This window comes from Dinoponera quadriceps, unplaced genomic scaffold, assembly GCF_001313825.1.
Source record: "Dinoponera quadriceps isolate SergipeBrazil2010 unplaced genomic scaffold, ASM131382v1 scaffold3271, whole genome shotgun sequence".
Lineage (NCBI taxonomy): Eukaryota > Metazoa > Arthropoda > Insecta > Hymenoptera > Formicidae > Dinoponera > Dinoponera quadriceps.
Genome location: NW_014557287.1, coordinates 890,432 through 905,101, shown reverse-complemented (window position 1 = coordinate 905,101; position 14,670 = coordinate 890,432).

The window sequence follows — 14,670 nt, the reverse complement described above, 5'->3', positions numbered from 1 at the left end:
TTCCCGACGGAGATTTCGCGATCGTACGCGCGCCTTCTTTACGATCCGGATCGGCTGGAATTGAGGTGGATATATGGATTAGCGATCGGCGACCCGCTCGCTCTCAATCTCGGAAACGCGATTACGTCGATGGGAGAAACCTCGCGATCGTCTGTCTCTTGAGACAACGGCCGAGGTTCGATCGGGAATTATAGGGGGAGGGGGGATTGCGGAAGCGTTCCCGAGGAAAAAAATTTGCGATTTATAGCTTCGTAACGACGGTATTGTTTCAAAGTGGGCCGACCGGTGAAACGCAGACCGCACATAGCGAAAAACATTTTGTGCTTGTGTGAAAAATAGTCAGTTAAAATTCTTGCGGAATTTTTCACACACCCGCGTGTTAATTTGACATATTGCGTTTAGATTATCTTAATATTTTGTGTCGATGTTCAACATGTGTAAGTGTTAAAATAATACGTTTTATATTTCAATGTCGATCAAACTGTTATACAATTTTGTCTTTATTTTTGACATTTGTTACACTTGTGTTACACTTGTCAACGTTCACCTTGTGTTAAATTAACATACAAATTTGAGTGGGTCGTTTAGAACTTGTGAAATGTGTTGAACTTAACGGAAAATATCTTACTGTGCCGAATCGCTATGCGCTGTATTGGCAATTTTGTCGTCCTGCCGAAAGCTTCGTTGCGATTCCGAGTCTCGATCGGACGGATTTATTATAAGGTGTTCCAGATGATTGAGGATCAATAATGGCCCCGGGAACGGTCCTTTCTCTCGGGACGGAGGATTCGGGGACCGACAGATAATCTCTCATTGTCGTGTCGATGGGAAAGTCGTCGCGGCCCCGGATCCATTACGTGATTCCTTTTCGTGAGGCCGATAACATTGAGGAGGCGGTGTGTTTCGTGCGGGACCATCGGCCTTTGCCAGCCGTGATTGTCGTTGTAGGTGCCACATTGTGATAGTCGGGGGAAGGCGGGAGAGATAGAAAAAGAGAGAGAGAGAGAAAGAGAGGGAGGGAGGGAGGGAGGACCCTCAGGGGCCCTCGCGAGCGGTCCCGACCCTCGCGGCGGGGCCCAGCGTGGGATCAATAAAAATCATGGAGTCATCGCGATTGGGCGCCACTTGTCATTAATGACTATCCGGTTTTTCGATTTAATTAAATGGCGATGACGATCTCGCCACCTAAATGTCGGCCCTGCCGACGCGATGCCGGCGGACGAGCGAGGGGAGCGCGCCCTCGCTTAGAATGAAAGATCGCGCGAGAACAGATCGCCCGGGCTAAGAATAACGAGTCGCAATTAAATGGCGGTAATTAGATTGCGTCCTAGGTCGCGGGCGAGCCGAGATTACGCGCTACATTATCTCCCCGCGCGCACGAAAGACGGCTTGCTAATTGCAGACGTGATCTTTCATATCCTCCGTCCTCTCCCGTCGCTCCTGTTCGCCCTGAGCATATTTCTAAGATCGCGCGATAAACGCACGACAGTGTCGAACTCGCGCTCCGGCTTTAAGCGGAGTCGCTTAATTAAGGCGCGAATTTCAGCGGTGCCGAATCGATAATCCCTGTTTTGCGGGAGAGAGCGCGCAAGATAGCGCCGGCACCGTTGAATTACGCACGCATAACCGCGCGCCGGAGAATCACGCGGACCGGGAACGTTGAATATAAAAACAAATCGCGTCAGTCGCTGGCGTACGAAATCGCATTTCCCGCGGCAGTGATAAACAAAACAGAATTATCTACGGACCGTCGCTATTTACCCGATCCTTGTTTTATTTCCCCTGACAGCCGCGCGCGCGCGTTGTTTTTTGCGTAATACCGGCTGGCGGCGGGAGGCAACGCGGACACGCCGAGTGCGCGAGAGTGTTGCGCCGCCGTGTGTCAACGAATTTTTCCGCGAGCACGTCCCGGCTCGTATCGAGGGGGACGGTAATCCGATACCCGGGCGACGTCCCCGCGCGATTTGCGCGATGTGAATGAAAATTAAACGGATCGGCCCGTTCGCTTTTGTTCGCGCTCAAATTAACGAGACCGAAAAATTTGCATCTTCGCAATCGCGTCGGATGTCACAACCAGCCCGCTCGCATTGCCCGCTCGGCGGCTCTTTTACTTCGACGCGTGATAAATATCGCGTGGTTTTTGGTAAATAAACCATTTTTCAGAGGGCGGCTTAAATCATGTTATTATGATCGACTCGTTCGCTAACAGCAGCATGTACGCGACAACGATAATTTCTCTTTCTACGTAAACGAGGCAGGTGTACTTTATATTATTACATAGAAAACTATATAGATTAAAATACTAGAAACTGTTATTACAAAAAATACTATTACAGCGGTATTACGTAAAAGAATTCACACGGTGAAAAATTTTGTGTTAAAAACGGCCCATTGAAATTTGGTGTTACATGGGGAGTGTGTTGGAGAATACACAAATATCGTCACGCTGAAACAATACTTTATCTAAGTAAATATTTGCCAAGAAGCAATTATTTTACTTGAATCGGGCACTTTTTCGGTGCGACTAACACTTTGCTTTCGCCGGCGAGACTGGAGAGAGTAAGAGAGCCGGGCGCTCGAAATCACCGAAAACTCAACGAACTGTCCGTGCTGTCTTTTTTTCACGCTGCCCATAACACGGCGTCTGGCAGCGTTTCGTTTCTTCCATTAGGCGGGCGAATAATAAGCGGCCGGGGCGATCGCGCCCGACGACTGTCGGATTGTCGTTTCCGCGCGATGGATACCGACGATCGTGATCGTTGAGATACGCTCGCTCTTGAGTAAAATCTCTTCTCTCTTCCCGGGGCAAATGCGATTACGAATGTGCCGCGATGCGAATGTGCCGCCCCTCGATATTTCCTCGGCTGTGTGTCGGCTATGCCCGACGCCCCCGGCGGGTTGCTCTTCGACATTTTCGCGAGCGGAAAGCCCACATTGCCGCAAGTCTATCGACAGCTTTTTTTCCGTTTTTCTTCCTTTTTTTTAACGGATGTACATCCCGCGGTGTTTACGGGGGTGGCTTTCGACCCTTTTCGAAAACCGAAAGCCTGACGGCCGGTCGATCCCGGGGCCGCGCCCGGCCACGGAATGGAGATTCGCGTTTGGGTGCGCGCATGCATACGCGCGTGCACACACATACACATGTGTGTACGTATAACCGCACGAGGACGCACGTGGTGGGACGTAATATCAATACGCCGCGGAAGCTGGATAGTCGTGTCTGATTTTCCGAGCGCATCGGCACGTGGATAATGTTTTAATGGAGTTTGCGGAGTGCGAGGAGATACAGAGAGAAAGAGAAAGAGAGAGAGAGAGAGAGAGTGAGCGAGGGAGACAATGGGTGAGGGATACTTGGCCAGGGTTGAGGCCAAGGGTGAAGTTGGCACACGGTTTACATACCATTTACTCGCGCCCTGTAACCTCGCCGAGCGATTGTTTACAGTGCTGTACAAACGGCGTCGTCGGCACTCGCGATTTCCTGTCGTATTTTCCAAATCGAGAGGCAGCCTCCAGACGCAGAAAATTTATCAATATGGTCTTTTTATTGCGCCTCTCGGGAAACGACGCGTCTGCGATCAATTTTAACGCGAGAAATTTGCACCGAGGCTAGAAATTATACCTGAAGTTTCGGCACTTCGACATGCCGAATTTTACCGAAGTTTCGCGGCTTCGAATACGTTAAATAACGTACCCCTAATTTGCGCGATCGAGAAAGAAGAATCTAAGAAATCCGATTACAGACGTGTTGGAAGTCCGGGATTTGAAGGATACGCGAATCGCAATCCGCAGCTAGGAAATAGAGAGGGAGAGGGGGGAAAGAGGGAGAAATCGCATTCAATGAGAGAGACTCGCGTTCGAGCCCGCGCCCGTAAATCACAACGCTATTGTGATTTACGGCCGCGTTTATAATGACACTTCGAATCCGACGGCGGACGAGGGGAGGTCGTCCCTTGGACCGCGGCGGGCGGTCGCGATTATACCGTTCGCGCAAAGTAAGCAAGGAGTCACTTATTACGTTGTTAGGCAAATTACACAGACGGGCTTTGCGTAATCCCTGCGCCGCGAACTTCCTTCGGCGACGCGAAACTCCTTTGCGTCTCTTTATCTGTACCTCCCGCATCCGTGTCCTGTATCGTGCCGAGTATTCGCGATTCCGGACACGGAGGAGGAAAATGAGAAGCAGGTGCGACGAATTGTTGAACGTACTGCGATCGAAGCTGTTTTTCCTTCACATCTGTCAGATATACCCCGGGTTCGCAAGCCGATTCGATATCGATGATTGATTTTTCAGACTATTCAACTTGATAACTACCAGACTTTTCATTGAGGATCAAACGCAACATTTTTTAATATCACGTCAATGTATAATCAATATATAGTCGCTATCTGTGTGATGTGTAGAAGACATCATATAGGTGTCAACCGATTATTAACGATCTAGCCGGTACCTGGTCGGTGTCATATCCAAGTCGAATCGTTATATCCATGTATCAACTTGATGTGAATATAATATAAATTGGATAACGTCTAGATCGTCAATATCTACATAATATCTTTTAGATATTGTGCGATGAAGTCTTACAAATATCAAATCGAACATAAATTTCCACATGATTTCGATTTAACTTCGACATGATTTCCACCGGATTTTTCATCGACATATGAATCCGAGTTCCAGCAGTTCTACCAACCACATTACTATTTGCTTCATCTATTCTTTACCTCATATTCATTCTATCTTAATTTTTATTCTTTTGCGTTATGTTACTCTTACTTATTATTTACTTATTATTTAGAGAGAGAGAGAGAGAGAGAGAGAGAGAGAGAGAGAGATAATTGGGACCAATGAAATGATTATTATTATATTTCCTTCTCGACGAAAAGAACGCGAGAAGAATTTCACACGTCGTCGCCGTAGAACCCCCGCGCTATTCGGAAAAAAATTGACTTCAATGAACAGACGAAACATTGTTAATCACGGACGAAGATTTATCGACGTCGTTGCCGCACGTCCAAATTGTACACCGAGACCGGTATAATAATCTTAACACGTGAAGTCATACCATTTCGAAGCTTCCCATGAGAAATACATCTGGAAGAAGGCTATTATGTGCCGATCTAAGGCTATTATGCCGACCTGTGTACGACGAGCCATTACCGGCGACGCTTAGAAAACGATCGATCGGCCGGCGCGAGATATCCGACGACGACTGACCTACTGACGAGGACGAAATCGAGTATCGAGTTTCGCTTACGCATCGACGCTCTCAAATTGCCTTTTCGTCCTCGCGTGAGACTTTATGTCTTCTGCCGCGCGCGCGCGCGCGAACGTCGACGCCATTTCGCAACGCTTCGCTGGAACAAGACGTCGGTTATTACGTAAAAGTTGGCTCATAGTCAGCCCTGACACGATCCTCGTGCAACGGAGATCGATCGTGCTACCCGATCGCCGTTTTACGGAAGGTTAACCAATACTCGCGCGCCGGAGGAACCTTCTCTCCCTTCCTCCCTGTCCCACGAAGGACCTTCGCGACGAATGGGCGGTCGCGACGTGTCCTGCGCAATCGTTCGCACGAACATGTAAACGACACAGGCACGACAGGTTGATCACGTAGTTCCTGAGGTAGATTAGGATCTACCAGGTGTCCGTAGAAAGGACTCGCGTTACTTACACGATGTTGTTGTTGTCGTCGTCGTCGTCTCGGCGTGCTGCGAAGTCGCGTGATCTCTGCCAATCTCGGGAGAAATGACGCTCTTATGCCTCCCCTAATTTGTAAGTTTGCTTTTCTTCAGATTGAAGAACATAAAATGCACATTCTGTTATGCAAATGCGCCGCCTGTGCTAACTGCACGTCGGCTCGTAGACGCTCGTGCGCGATCTACTTTCACTGAGTGAAAAACAGAGAGAGAGAGAGAGAGAGAGTGAAGCGAGCGCGTTTTGAGAAGCGCGTTTCGAAGCGGCAGCTCGCCGATTGTCCCGTTGAAACGAATAAAAAAAAGAGCAGCAACGCGCGTCGCGCTACCACTGCAGTTAGGTAAACGTTAAACAAACGTTAAATCAAATATTGACGTCGCGTGCGCCATGCGATCCTTCCTACGTAAAGTATTAAAATTATTTAAACGCGAGAGAGTAAGATAGATAGATAAATAGAGAGAGAGAGAGAGAGAGTGTGTGTGTGTGTGTATGCAGTCCCAGCTATGCTCCAAACGCGATAAAGCGAATTTTCGCGCTGTGTAATTTGCAATAGGAACTTTCATCCCGCGGACGTTACCCACCAGATATCGGTCCAGCGGACACGATTAATTTCGAGTAGCGGAGCGCGGATAAGAATTCGCTGATTCGAAGTCTCCTTCGTCCGAGAGGTCTCGTGAGAAGACTCGTAGGCGGGACACGCATCCTTTTTCGGAGGTCGCATGTTTCGCAGGTGTGACTAAAGCTCGCCGAATGGCTATGTAAATATCGGCTGACTGCGTATGGCGAATCCGATTTCTCGGACAGTTTCCTCGTCTCGCCGATCCACCGTTCGTTCCCCGGCCATTATCGGACCCCCGAGCTGTCAACGTGGGTGCCCCGGTCACGCTGCGTTCCGGAAGAATTCGCACCACGGGGTGAACGTACGCCGCAGACAATGCCGCGCACCTGCCCCGTTCGTTGACACGGGGCGCGTTGCGGCCGCTCGCGAACAAAAGGAGCCGCTAATTATCGAAAACTATCATTTGTTACCGAAAACGGGGGCAGTCGTTCTCTCTCTCTCTCTCTCCCTCTCCCTGTCTCTATCTATCTCTCCGCAGGGGGCACTCGACGGATTTTTTTTCCCCTTTTCGGAGCGGGCCCGCTCGTTAGCTTTGTTTCTGCCGCGCGCTTTTCTACGGGCTCTATTATTCCGCGTGCGCGAGTCGCATTGTTTCGACGCTGTGGACGCGTGTTATCGCGTGAGTTCGGCATAGAGACGGGTAACGAACGCCGCCAATTATTTGCATCTGATATTTAATGTGTGTGTGTGTGTGTGTGTGTGTGCAAAAGGAGTAAACAGAATTATTAGCGACGCGACCGATATTACGGATGCACTATTATTGCGGGAATTGTAACAAGAAGCTTATCGGAATACGAGATGTCAGAGAAACGTCAGGCGAAATTAAAACAGAGATCGTTGCAAGTGATCCTCTCCTTGTCCGTTCCGCAAATGTTCCGGAAATTTAAATGCGTTCGATGTTCAGAGACTGAACATTTTCTGATACCTAATATCGACGGAATGGGGAAACACGTAAAAATGAATAATACAAATAAGGCGTGTCGAGCGCAGTGCGGTTCCTCGGCGGAAAAGCGATCCTCCGACTCCGGGGGGAAAGCAGGACAAGCAGAAGAATTTCGGTGTCCCCTTTCAGAAATGTCACACTGATCGATGCGCCCGACGCACAAGTGTCAACCTCGAAATTTTGTTTATGATATATGCGTCGGGCGATTTCGAAAGAAAGAGGAATCCTTCCCTAACAGCGTTTCTTTGGGCATGCCGCAGCATCGCACAGCGTCGAGGGATCCGCATAGCCAAGATATGTCGCGATCGGGGCGTTGTTCTTTGGTAGAGACGGCGAAAATTCGCCGCGGGTTCAGCTTTGATTTCGTTGCGCGAAACGCCGCGGGTGATATCGCAACAGATTTCCATTCCTGGCTGGCGGCCTTTCGTTTCGCGTTACGACGACGAGACACCGCCTTACGCAAGTTTTCTACCCCCTCCCACCCCGGCTTTGCGCGTCTCCCCGTAATGCTCTCTTCCGCGGGCTATTTTCTCCCCGGGTGCGTTGAATAGCGCGAACAATGCAGCGCCCGGGCTCTTGCTGAAAACGCGTCACGCCCCACAAACCCGATCGTCCGATCTCGAGAGATCGCCGCTCGGAGGTATCAACTTGTCCGACTGCGGCGCCAGTTTGATATATGGACTGCGTGCATATCGGCGGTAATCGAGCGGCGAGTTTAGATAGCGGTTAGATAGCGGTCGGGCTGTTATTTGGAAACCAAATTATGAACTTAAGAGGGGGCGGGATGTATTAATCTCGCGTGATATATTTTCCTTCCTTGCTTTTTCCTTCCGTCTCACTCTCTGTTCTTTTTCTTTCGTCGGGGATATTCGAGAACGTAGAGGCGGTGCGATACCGAGAGACGGGGAGAAAAAAAGAAATGCCTCTTTCCTTTTTTCTCCCGTGATACTCGTCGTGCATACAGCCGCTTTGGTCACGCTGGAGTCGCGATGATCCGAATTTCATGCTTAATTAGCCGGAACACGTAATCTCGGGAATTACGAACTCGACACGACCGAGTTAGCGGGTTCCGCGAGCACTCGCGCGTTAAGGAGGGATCGGTGAGGAAAATCCCGAAAAATCCGCCAGGACGTGGGGGGGGGAGGGGAGGAAAAAGCATATCCGCCAGGACACTCTCTCCGTATATTTGAAACCTCGCGGATCCGTCGTCCCTCTCCATCGTGTATCCTGTCCGTAACATCGATAATTCGATCAAACATTCCTATACCCATAGGATTTTCACGTCGCTGTTTTTTTTTTCTGGCACATATTGTTGGTGCAACGAATCCGCGGGGTCCCTGTAGACCCAGCGCGATTACAATCGGTTTTTCGCGCCTCCGTGTTTTTGCACAACGTTCGACGGATAACAGGGCGATTTCCGGCTACTCTCGAGGACGATCGTTCTGCTAGTTCGCGGAAAATTCGCCGAAAAAAAGCGGCAGGAAAAGCTGTCGGGGCTCGTTTCGGCGAGCGAGCGCGGGAGGAAGGGGGTGGAGGCGGACGGTCGCTCGCGAAACCCGGGGTTATTTTTGCGCGTCGGTACGTGCACGCCACGAAGGGGTTAATTCTTTAATGGACGTGTAACGCGAGAGCGCGCGAGCGTGTGTGCGCACTAGAATCATTTTCGACCTCTCGCATCGATTACCGATCTCCCATCTTTCTCATAAAATAACACGTAAGAAGCGTAGAAATAGAGCGTTCTAAAATTTGATTATCGCATTCCTTTCGCGTTTCCTAAAACATCCTCATCTTCATTTCGACAGAATTAATATCCAATTTTTCCACTCGAAACTCGTAAAATGCGGATAATTCTGAAATCAGATCTGAATACTTCATGTGAAGCAAGTTCCAAGTGACGAGTTTTTATTAATACATGCCTAAGAGTGTCGTTGAGAGTTGCTGTTGGAAGTGTCGTATCGCGAAATCCCCGAAAAGTCATCGACGCGATATCTCTTCGTATTCTATATAATTAGCAATCAATATTTCTATAGCCAAAGCGAGAAACTTAGCGCGTCGTGTTGTTCGGTCCGGCTCGACGTCAGGTGTACGATTATCTTCTCGCGAATCACGGCTGGCCCGTTGCGCAAGGCGGTCGCAGCTTCGACACGAGCTGATCATTAATTTTACGGCTGAATTGAACGCGGAGCATCGTCGGAATAGAGAAACAAATCGGCGGTACTTTGTCCGAAGCGCCATTGTTCTCGCCGTCCTCTCATAAACTATAAATCGGGGAGAACGATTAGTTTGGGGGGGGGGGCGTTATACCGAAGCTGCAGCATTAACGGCGATATAAATAATGCAAGCAATCAATTAGATCATAAATATACTCACGTTATATCGAAAGAAAAGCTTTTGCAGTGAAAAATGAGTTTGGTTGGATTTATCTGACAATGAACAACCAAACACATTTTAATTGAAAGGAATGAAATTTTAGTTCTCGTGAACCAAATTTGCTTCTTACAACCACACTGAAAAAGAGCGTTACCGTTCATAAATTAAGGTTTCCTGCATATACTACAAGCTATTCAAATATATTTAAATTCATAAAAATATTACTTGATTCAAGAGTTAGTTACGTTTACTTGATTCCAACACTTTTATTTCTGTGCAGATATTCAACTTCCTTCAACCAAAACGCGTTTGATCGTCCATTATCATTGTCCATGGTCAGGTAGATTCGACGAAACTCATTTTTCAATGCGACGATAACCCGACGAATTCCCAATTCAAGATAATCGAGATTACACGGAAAACTGTCTTTCTTTGAAAATCCCCCCCACCGTAAACATTCGGAAAACGCTTTCGACGCGCGATTGTCTCGCGGGAGAAAAATTGATCTGCGCGGGTCAGAAGCTCGGTCTCGCGAAGATTACATCGATTTGGTTCGAAAAATCCATCGGTAGCCACGCAGCGCGCGCTCGGCATCTCCTCCCTCCTCCCACCCCCCCAACCACCGTCGTGAGGAAGCGCGTCGTTCGCGTACAATACGAGTGAAACAAAAATCCACGCTCGAAAATCCGTTCTGCTGCGGCTCGGAAAGCGTGCCGACGATGAATCTTTGAAAAGGACGTTGCGGCGAAGCAGCGCGGGAAAAGACAATGCGCCACGCCGCGCTGCGCCGCGTGCAGGCAGGTATATGGCCCCGCGGGCTCTATATATCGGGCCCTCTTTCTCATCGCCGGAAAGCCGACGATTAGGCCAGTTTTGAAACGTAATGTAGCCGCCGTCACGAGGCCATTTGTCTTGCCGCGCGTCGGTGGACGTCGCGCTGCGGGATATATATTCTGTCTCGAAGAGAGCCGGAGGGGTGTATAGGAGAAAAAGAGGGAGAGAGAGAGAGAGGAGGGGAGGGAAGAGGGGCCCGCAAAATAATTGTTTGCCCGAATGAGATGAGGGGCCTTACACACGGGTCCTACGAGCGACCCACGGCGACCCAATTCGACGTACTTTTGTGATCCAAATAGGATGAGTCAACGATTGATGTTTGCGCCGCGGCTCTCCACCATCGATTTTGCCGCCTGTCGATGGTGTACGGCTTTCGCGCCTCTCCCGCCCGTTCCGCCGTTTCGCCGCCGTCCGAAATTGTCTTCCTCTGGAAGAAATCGTCTGCGCTTTTTTACCACGGCGGATCGCGTTCTTTCGGCGCGAATGGCATCTTTTTGCGGTCGCGGGCGCGCGCAGACGGGCCAGAGACTCTCTCTCTCTCTCTCTCTCGCGTTTCGTGCGTCGCCGATGCCGGCCGAGACCGTCGCGGACAAATCGGGAATCGATGCCTTTTTTCGTATTTCGGGGGAGGTTTTTGTCTGACCCGACGATTGCATTTTACACGCGTGAATTAACGAAACGCGTCGGCGCCGTCATCACGGTCCCGCGGGCTTAATTACCGTAACATCCGACGCGATGATATCGGCGCGTACTTTACACGCATGCGTGCCCAACGCTCGCTGTGTGTTTCGCCCGATGTTATTACATGAAATTGTTCGAAAAATTCGTCAAACCTCGTCGCACAATTATATCGTTAATAATTTACCGGGTCCCGACGGAGTGAGCGCGCACAGTTCAACAAGTGCCGTTTGTAGATGAACGCGCGGAATTCATCGATTCATCATATATCGACGGTTTTTGCTCTTCCGGGCTTCCGCTTTCATCTCATCCTTCCTTCTGCTCGTTTTGCTCGTCGCTCTCCTCGCGATCGCTCGGTCTTTTTGCTTCGCGGGTTCGCCGTTCGCTGTTTGCCTCCTCCTCCTCCTCCTCGTCCGTTCTCGGAGAATTCCGTGAGATACGAAGGATTAAAAACCTCGAACGCGTATCACGGACACGCTTGTTTCCCGAAAAGCCGACCAATCAGCGGCACGGACGATTCGACTCGGACCGAACTTCGTTTAAACAAGTCGCAGGACCAAACCACGGCGTAGCACACGCGAACGACGAGAAAGAGAGAGAGAGAGACGATCGGATGAGATATACGACAAGATAAAAAAGAAATAGGTAGGACAAGCTTGTCGGACAGACGCGACAGAGACTCGTCCTGTCGTACTGCTTCTCGCGAGGAGGACCAGCACAGGCCGGGACTTTGATGTGACCGCCATCGAGTGGCCCTCCAACCCACCCCCGAGCGAAGACAAGGAATCAGCCATGCGAGATGGCCGTTTGACATTTTCACTACGGGGGACGAACTATGATAATAATAGGTTTAACTCCGTCCCGGTCAGAGTGCCGTTCTCGCTCGCTCACCGTCCGCGTGAAATTGCCTGGAAACCGGCCCCGGTGCCGTAAGTGTGTCCCCGTCGTCGATTTTTCCGGATCCACGATCTCGCCCCGGGACGACGACGACGACGAGAAGGAGAGACCGATCGCGTGGGATTAGCCGGCAGAGCGCTAAACGGATTCTCTCTCCCCCTCCCCATCTCTCTTTTCTCCCGGCCTCTCTCGCCGGTGTTCCGGTGCAATCTAGCAAAAACAGAAGCCAATCCCTCGTACCGTAGGAGGATAAATCAAGTTGACTCGGGTGCCCTGGCGCAGGTACGTTCACGGCCTCGTCGCTGACCCCGGGCTTCGCCGGACGTCGCTGATGTATTCCATTGGCTCGCCGCGGAACACTCGTCGATCCTTTCGGAAACTTTTGCAAAATTGGAGAAAACGAGCCAACCACATGTTTTGACCGTTTTAATCGACGGAATCCTTTTTAAAGTCGATTAAGAGCTTGAAAAACGTTTGGAAGGCCTATAGAACTCTGTTCATTTTTTTTCAAGTTTTGAAGAAGTGATGCCAACTTCACACAGATCCTTTTGGGAATATTAAGAAGCCCGTCGTCGTCATCGGCACGGAAACTTCGGTCCACCCGAAACGACTTCTCTTCGCATCTCGCGTGCGTTTCTCGAAAAAAATCGCACGGTCGTATCTCAGAACGCCTCTTGGAAAATCGATTCGTATCGGAGACCGTCCGAACGATCGCGATGATTATTCCGGAATTTCGTCGTCTGAGATTCCGCCGGGATGCATCGCGCGACCGTATCCGTTTCCCCGTCGGTGGTCGGATCGCGCCATGGCGCAAAAACCGATAAGTGCCGAAAATCGATCGGAGCGGCGCGCTCAGCTCGCGCGCCGCGAGCGCTGCAATTAATATCTATTATAACGGCGGAAGCGAGAGGAGCGGCGTGTGATCGCGCCGGGGAAGGACGAGAGCGCGGATGACGTGCCGATGACGTCACTGCCGGTCAACTACAAGTATTTCGCATTAGCCGGCGCCCCTCTCCGCCCGCCTGTCCGCACGCCAGCCGCCCTGGTCCACCGGGCCCGCTAATTAATTGGGTTAAAAAGACGTTAGGCGAATTGATCGGTCCATTCAAAGGCGGGCGCGGCATCGACGCGAGCATATCGGGTCGAGATAAAGTTATTATTCGCTCGTATCAATTTGGTATATACGCCTGCGCGATCGCGTGCCGACCCGCTATATCCGCCTTATCGTTTCAATTTGCTCTCTCGCGAGAGAGGGGGCCCATGGGAAAAACGGTCGCCCGAGCCGCGGGCTCTTTCCCGCAGTAATTTTCGTCTCCGCCTCGCCCGATCGTTTCGTTTAGACCTCTGATTAGGAAGATGGACGCGCGAATCGCCCACATGTGCGAAGTCAAACGAACGCTACGACATCCTCAAGCCCTCGACCTTAAGATCATTCTTTTTAACGTGGAACAAAAATTCCGGACTCGGGTAATTAGTTAATTAACAAGGTATTAACATCCTTCTTATAGATTATTTCGTCAGATTATAACAAAGACACGGGAATGTCCTCGTGTTCTTCCGTCTGCTTTTCATTTTGGTCGATTGGTCGCGCTGAAATTCGCCGGCGAAGCGAATTATGTAAAATACGTTTGAAATCCAGCCGTAATCCCCGAGAGAAAAAGAAAGCAAATTCACGAGTCGCAATGCGTTCCTGGAGACGTGTCCTTTGAGATGCTCTCGCGCGCGAGTAACGAGCCGCAGGCACGACAAAGGAATTAGTCGAGTATCGTATTGCCGCGAAAGAGATCCTCGTCGCGGAACGATCGACGTCAATGCGCGAAAGTCTTTATATGCGTGTGTATGTATGTGTGCGAGAGGCCCCCCGCGTGCCCTGCACAATCGGGGTCCGCTGTTACGAATTTCGGAAAACACTGTGGCGCCCGCGAGAGGTCCCCCGGCTACTTTTGTTCGCCCGTCATCGGGCACTCTGCTGATCTCTGGGGAATCCCAGAATAGATCGAATCACGCAATCATCCGTCAGGTTTTTTCTTCCCTCCGGATGACGCGCGTCATCGTCCTCGTGATTGATTGTGAATCTTCCTTTCGAGTGAAAACGCGTGAAAACTTGATACTTTCTGACTTGAGAACGTTTGTAGGTTTTTATTTTTCATGAGTTCACGCCGAAAGAAGAGATTCGTCGGCAATCTCGCCTAGCGTAAAAGCAAACGAGAGAAAGAGAGTCTTTTTTCCTTTCAATCACACACTGAGAGAAATCCCATTAAAATTACAGTCATTTTCAGCATTAACTATATATCCCCTTGTTGCAACCTAAAAAATAAACTAAAATAAATAAAAAAAAATAATAATTTTTCCGACGTAAATACACATCGAGATACTTAGGACATTTAGAACGGATTCGAGTATCCTGTGCGCGACATTTGCCGAAATCACGGTCGAAATCCGTGCGAGACGCCTCGACGACGAATAACGGAGGACGATTGTTTTTCACCGGAGCTCGCTTCGATCGCCAGCCGGAAGAATCTCCGAATCCCCGGCACCTCCGTCGGTTCTCACCGGTCTGCAAGGGGAAGGGTAGGTCCGCAGGATGACGCGCGCGACTCGCTCTCGCGAGTTCTCGGGGAACATAGGGGGGGG